This window comes from Capsicum annuum, chromosome 5 (genome assembly GCF_002878395.1).
Source record: "Capsicum annuum cultivar UCD-10X-F1 chromosome 5, UCD10Xv1.1, whole genome shotgun sequence".
Lineage (NCBI taxonomy): Eukaryota > Viridiplantae > Streptophyta > Magnoliopsida > Solanales > Solanaceae > Capsicum > Capsicum annuum.
This window is the reverse complement of record NC_061115.1, coordinates 188,671,619-188,679,307: the sequence shown is the minus strand read 5'-3', so window position 1 is coordinate 188,679,307 and position 7,689 is coordinate 188,671,619. Positions and strand designations below refer to the sequence as shown.

Sequence of the window (7,689 nt, the reverse complement as noted above, 5' to 3'; positions counted from 1 at the left end):
AGAAGCTATCAAATATGTAAGGTAGGTACAAGCTATGCAAACTGAATTACAGGCTTTGGAAGATAACAAATGTTGGGCCGTAGTTGATCATCCTAAAAGAAAGAAACCTATTGATTATAGATGGGTGTATAAAGTTAAATATAAAGCTAATGGTAAGGTGGAAAGATTCAAAGCTAGGTTGGGGGCCAAAAGGAAGGCTACAACCAGAAGAAAGAGTTTGATTACCAAGAAACATTTTCTCATGTAGTTAAGATGGCTACAATGAGAGCTGTAATTTTAGTTGTTGTAGCAAAGCATTGGACTATCCATCAGATGGATATCTATAATGCTTTTCTACTGGGGAATTTAAATGAAGAGGTATATATGACTGTCCTAAATGGTTTCAATCATACAGGAGGGTCAGCTAAAGTTTACAAATTGTTGAAGTCCCTTTATAGTTTGAAGCAGGCTTCTAGATAATGGAACATTAAACTTACTACAATTTTACTTTCTTCAGGATTTCATCAAACCACAAGAGACTATTCCCTTTTCACCAAGAAACATCATGACAAAATAGTCATTGTGCTTACTTACGTGGATTACTTACTACTAATAGGGAATGATTCTTAGATGCTGCATGAAAATAAAGCTGATTTACAACCAACCTTCAAGATCAAGGATCTTGGTGACTTTAGATACTTCATAGGGCTTGAGTTTGCTAGAAGCAAGGAGTTTATTCTTCATTATCGAGAAGTATGCTTTGGAACTTATTGCAAATATAGGCTTGGCTAGTGCCAATTTTATTTCCACTCCCATGGAGTTGAACTTAAAGCTCACTTCTACTAAGTTTGATCATCACATACTATCATATCAAAAGGATCCACTTCTTGATAATTCTACTGGTGATCAAAGATTAATTGAAAGGTTGTTGTACCTTACTACTACTAGACCTGATATTTCTTTTACTGTACAGTGTTTAAGTCAATTTATGCACTCTCTCAAAGTGTCTCACATGAATGCAACTCTTAGACTTGTAAGATACGTGAAACGTGCACTTGATTTGGGTATTATGATGTCCTCTATGGAGGTTCATGTCTCAATAGTAAGATCAATCACTGGTTACTTAGTTTAGTTTGGTTCTTCCCTCATCTCTGTTAGGATCGATTAGTAGTTCACACACACTAAATCTGTGGAGAGGATGAAGAAAACTAGAGAGAGAGTTCTTTAGGAGAGAGAGAATTAATTTTGTGGTAACACCCGTGGGTAACCTCCACGGTGGACAGACTATTTATATTAATGACTTGGAGTATGAACATTAATATATAACAGTACGTCACATATTAATCAGGCTCCACAACCTAACAATCTCCTGCAAATAAAAACAATCCATAGTTTATAGAAGCTATGCAGAGGCTGAGCTATGGATTCTTCTACTGCTGAGGTGGTTTGGCTTACAGGTTGTTCCAAGAGCTTGGAGTCCACACTACACTTCTTGTTTTACGCTATTCTGATAGTTCTTCTGCTTGCAATTGTTGCTAATATTTTTCATGAAAGGACCAAGGACATTGATATTAATTGTCATTTTATCAGGGAACAAATACAGTCTGGGTTGAGTAATCCTTCTTATATACCTTCAATTGAGCAGCCTATAGATGCTTTTACTAAATTTCTTGGGAAGGGTCCTCATTTTCATATTATGTCCAAGCTTGAGGGGGGGTGAAGACTGAAGAGTTAGGCAAATGTGTAGAATTGTCCTGATGAAGTAGACTGTAGTGCGTTATGATAGCTTGTGGAGGGTTCCAGTTTAATTCTTTTGTTATATTCTATTATGTGGCTAGCTAGTTAGAGATGGTTATTATATAGTTATGTTGGCTCTTAGCTGGCATTCCACAACAACTGTATATAACACCACCATTCTGTAGTGTAATAAAGTAAGCAAGATAATTTCTCAAAATACTTAGCAATCTCCTTTTCTTACATTTTCTCTCTAGTTCCAGTAATATTGTGAGTAAACAATAGCTGGTATTCACAAAATCAAAAATCTATACCCTCCAATTTGGGTGTGTACAAGTAGACACTAAATTATCATAAAGTCATACAGTAAACATACACGTCATACATACAAATCTCACGTGAGATGCACACATCCTTCAATCCAACTAAGAGTGAACTATGCATGATCGAAGGACTTGGTTTGGCATTCCAAATTCAGCCTCAACTTTTAGCTAATTCGGTCCAGAAAAGTGAAATATACGCGCTGGTGGAGTTGATGGACAAGTATTTGGCAAAGGAATTGAGTAATTGATCCAGCATGAGATGATGCTAAAACAGAAGCTACTGGAGGGCCATTGTTTCTATGCCATGACTGTAGTCTTCGGGTACAAACAATCTACATTTTCGCAACACTACTTCAACACTAGTTCAAGTTTAAAACAAGAACACTATGAAGTACAACAACACCCTTAACACAAGATCAAAATAATCTGTCAAAGAAGTGTGTTTTATTTTTCAGAAATTAAGATGAAACAGAAATGGCCAATTCCTCGGAATTCACGTAGTGTCCTTAAGGAAATAATTCCCCTCAAGTACCCGAGGTTGTGGAATTTTCCTCCCAGGATAAAATGGCCAAACAAACCAACTGTAGTGGTACCTCAAACAATTGGAATCTCTTCGAACTCACTTAACGATTTGATGGATCACACGGAATGTTTTGAAGACAAGAAGAGTTTGTATATTCAGAAAATTTTTCATACCTAAACCTGTGGATAAATGTAGGTTTATATAGCCATCAAGTACCCCTTCCGAAAGGTGGCAATGGTTTATCCGAAAAGGTGTATCCTTTGGAAAAGTCATGTCTGTTCATTCGAAACATTGAGTCTTTTTTCCAAACCGACACAACTATTTGAATAGTCACTCCTTTTCCAAAACAATATGTCTTTTTCTCAAAAGTTGTGTCCCTCCATTTTCCATTCACACCTTTTTTCATGCATATTAAACCCAATATGAACTGTATATAAAAAGATTATCCGCATCTGTGTATACGTCAACCGCATAGAAATTAACTTGTGCAGTCAATTGGGATCTTTTATATGAACCTCAGTCCTTGTGTTCTAGTTTACTTATATTCAGTATGCACTTTCATAATAGAAGCAAGTCCCTGAATTGACAGAGAAAAATAATCACTTTTTGAAATCCCAACGGTGGATTCTTTACCCTTTGCAGGCAGAAATGAGTTGAAGATAAATATTGACCAAATATGATATTCAAATTGATAAAAAGTTTGAACCACTAGTTGCAGATTTACTTTTTAGTTTGCAGATTGAGAAAATTAATTATATCCTTTCATTCAATGTTGAATAAACCACTTATTTCAGGTTATAAGAAAATGTTTTGAATCTAATAATTAATTAAGTTAAACGATTTAAAGTCAAACAACTTAACTTTTATTAAAGATACAACAACAAATTAAAACTACAAAAATTCTATGCATGAATGAATATATCATCAAATAAAGAAAATATAATGAAGAGAAAAACTTACGAACTTGGTTCTTCTTTGATTGAATTCTGAAGAATTTATGAAAATGATTCATATTGGCAATGGGTTACATCATCATCATCGTCGTCATCCTCTTTTTTATCCTTGTGAACTTCCTTCATCGGATATTTGTGCCTTATCTCATCCAAAAATAATTGTTACAAACTTTTTAAAATTTTGATTTTCTCCAAATTTTATACAAATATCCAAATCATTCTTTTTATGAAATCATTTATCTGAATGAAATATTTTGAAAGAAACAAAAGAATAAGGTTTTTCCTATATTTTGGTCTATGTGAGTAAAAGTTTTTCACTTTTGTCATTTGCAGTCATGCTTTTCGACATGAATTTTCTTTGAAAATAAAATATTTTTTTAGTAAACATTATTATTTTACTTGAAATATTCTCCAAACTTATTTTCAAAATTATAATTTCTGTCTTTTAAGTATTAAACTTATCTCTGTTTTTTCGTGAAGCTATACTAATCATATGAACTTTCTTCCTCGATTACTATTTGTTGAGATGAAACCATTTTGAAGAAATTGAAGGACCGACTCTTCTTTTTTCTTTTATCCAAAAAGAAATGAGAGTAAATAAGAATAAGTTGCATATAAAATATAATATTTTTTACATATACTCTAGTAGATTAGTAGATGAATTGGATTATTTGAGTTACTAATAATTTTTTTAGATTATTAATTACTTTATGAAATATTGAGAGAACATTGAAATTGTGACGATGTGTAATTGCACGAAAAACATTTCGGGGGGTATTATTTTTGGACAACGTTATTTAGTTTGTACCTTATATTTGAATATATTTTTTTGCACGTCTACCCAGTTTTAAACATACGTTGATTTCAAGTTAGTCTTGACAAAGCCTAATTATATTTCTCCATAAATTTAGATGAAAATGACATGAATTTCAGACAGAAATAATAGAATGATTAATTTCGGACATTTAGATATGTTATGTCATACATACATGAATTTCGCCTCATAAATATCAAACATCACATATCTAAAATTATCTTAAAATGGATAAAACTATAGATTTTATTCACGATAATTATAACCTAATAATAGTAAGAAAAAAGTCATCAAAATCATCCAAAACTATACTCTAAAAGTCACTTACAAACCTAGACTAACATAATGACCTATTCAGAGGCGGAGCTAGCTAATAGTGAAGGGGTTCATTCGAACCCCCTTCGGCGGAAAATTATACTATTTAAGCTTAAAATTATTTTTCATGTATATATAGTAGGCGTTGAAACCCCCTTCGACTAGTTCTTTTATTCACATTTTTTGATTTTGAACCCCTTTAGTTAAGATGTTGGCTCCACCACTGGACCTATTACACACTTATTTTTAATAAAAATTAATTTAATTTCAGTCACGACCCGAAGCTACCCCCTAGTCACGGCAAAGGTGCTTACGATCCCAAAAGATCACAAGCTAACCCATGAACTAGTACCTGCTTTGAGCACTGAACAATATATTAATAATAAAAGACATACACATAAATAACTGATGGTGCCATAAGGTTTAAGTACTGAAATTAATACAACTGAATACTCAAGTCTGAAGTATAAACGAACATACTGAAAATCTGACTAAAAAGATTAACAAATCAACTGACTGTCTGAAATGTCTGAAAGCCTCTAAAATTGACTGAAAAGAGTTGATGGGACAGGCCCCAACTAACTCCAACTGACAAACTAAAAGAAAGTACTAAAATACTGAAATAAGCAGAAATAAACCACCGTGTCCTCGACAGATGAGGACTCACCATGACTACTACTGCTGATAGACTGAACTATCTATGCACGGTCTGGAGCCTGAGCGTCCGAACCTCTGATATTAAATATCATAGCACAAGAAAAGAGTATGTGATCAGTACTTTAAATGTACTGGTATGAGAGATGAGGATAGACTAATATGCATGGTTTCATGTGCATGCGTGATAACTGACTGAATGAATAACATGGAATAACTGAATATAAATACATGAAGACCGTAAAATCTGAGAATGCATGACCAAGTATAAAATATGTTCTGAAATGATCTGTAAATTGAAGTATTGAAATCCTGATAACTGAATAGCTGATAACTATATGCTATGGTCAAACAAACCTAAAACTGGATTATATACTGAATACTGGACCGAGACTGTAGGAGTTATCATCTGACCGACATGCCCCAATCTATGCTAATTGGGGTCCAACCTATGACCCCAGTTGGAAGGGTGTCAGTACCGTGCTACAGGTACTAACAATGGCTGTGTGGATTGACTAAAGTGAGTCTCGAAGGGCTAAAGGGTCACACTTTACTGGCAGGTGCCCTGGTGAGATATGTGTCAACCCTCAACTATCAGGTTAGTATCTTAAACCTACGCTGATTACGTAGCTCTGGAACGCAGATATTGCTACTAAGAGTCACACCCTCTACTGATAGGTGAGCCCCCATCCCTAGGTTCGCTCGGTGCTAAATCCTACTCCAACCTGAACTGACTCGAATTACTAAACTGATCTAAGTTTAACTGACTATGATAACTGACTTAGTGAATAATGCTCATACATGTTTGAAACTATTTTGAAAGATACTGGGACTAAGTAAAAAACTGAGTTTTCAGGTATTCATAACCCCCAACACTGAATAGAAGTATCAATAAGGACTTATATAGCTTAACAAATCATAATAGTGATCATTGTTAAAAATTCATCTCTTAGGCATTTCATTGAACATATATGGGTTATGAGTTAAAAACATGCAATAATAGCATAATTGCAATATCAAAATTATGGGTTAAGGATTCAACATGCAAATAATCAACATTCAAACGTGTCAAGGGTCAATTGCAACGAAATCACATGGTAAACATAGTTCAAAATCAAAGTTCTTATGAGCTTCATGGATAAAATTCATAATAACATATAAAAACCATAATTTGAAACTTAAACAGATTCTTGCACTTCATAGGTGAAAAGGGCCCATATATGAACATCAAACATACCTTAAAACTTTAATTGAAGGAGAATTAACTTGTCTTGAACGTTCTTGGATTAGGAAGAACAATTTCTTGGTTTTTCTTGTAGGGAAGATACATGAACTTGGGGAAAGGATTTGGTTTTAATTTAGAGAGAATTTAAGGAATTTGGGCATATAATGCCTTAACTGAAGGTTAATTATGTGTTTTTATGGATTGGGGTGATGGGAAAAGACAAGACTACCCCTCTGAGATTTAAATTCATAACTGGAACGCTGATTGAGGCCTTTCCGCGATGCGATGAACCTTTCATCGCTATACCCACTATGATGCGGTGCAATCACGATGAGCTACTAGAAACAAAATCTAAACATGCCTCAATCCTTGTCCAAAATATATGAAACTTACCAGAGATATGCTTCTTACACCCCTGATCATGAACTAACTCAAAAACTTACGTCACGCGGTCAGAAATGTCACTTTAAAGATCATCGGAGTTAAGAGGCCAAAAATAAAACTAAGTCCCCAATACTTAGCTAAATTTTTAGGTTCTAAGCCTCTTATGCATACACTAAGAGCTGAACTAAGCTAAGACTAATATGGGGTATTATAAATCTTATTATAATACGATTGAAATTGATCAATTCTTATTGCTTTCACCATCTGATGTTCCAGCCTTTGACAAAATATTTTGCATTTTTTACAAGGAATAATTGTATGTTTTAAAGCAACTTTTGAGGTATTTGATGCTGGATTTTATTGGTTTTCAGGAAATTAACTTGGAAGAAGAAAACACTTGGAAAAACGTGAACTAAATATGTTTGGCAGTCTAACTAATGGACCGTCAACCTTGTGATGGACCATCAAGGTGTCCGTTAGTGTTAAGTAGAACATAAGTCAATAAGGATCGATATGACGGTCCTAGTGACAGACCGTCAAGCCAGCGACGGCCCATCACTCTGTTCGTCGGCCTTAAACAAAATAAAGATGATTCAAGGATAAAGTGATGGACAAGTTGACGGACCATCAGTCTAGTGATGAACCGTCACCTTGATCATCGAAGCTTAAATAGAATACTAAAGTTTGAGAGTCTAAGTGGCGGTCCAAGCAACGGACCATCCTGCCAGCGACGAACCATCACCTTGGCCATCAACCATGACGCGATAATCTGTAGTTCGAATTTT

The 7,689-nt window shown here is 34.5% G+C and overlaps 1 long non-coding RNA gene across 1 annotated transcript; it reads right to left on the bottom strand.

The window, feature by feature from the left end:
- Window positions 1-1,884: 1,884 nt before the first annotated feature.
- LOC124898958 lies at window positions 1,885-3,853 on the bottom strand. The gene is made up of 2 exons (XR_007056104.1): window positions 3,520-3,853; window positions 1,885-2,368 (listed from the first exon to the last, which is right to left on the bottom strand). It is a non-coding gene; the product is annotated as an uncharacterized LOC124898958 (long non-coding RNA).
- Between the last annotated feature and the right edge of the window lie 3,836 nt (window positions 3,854-7,689).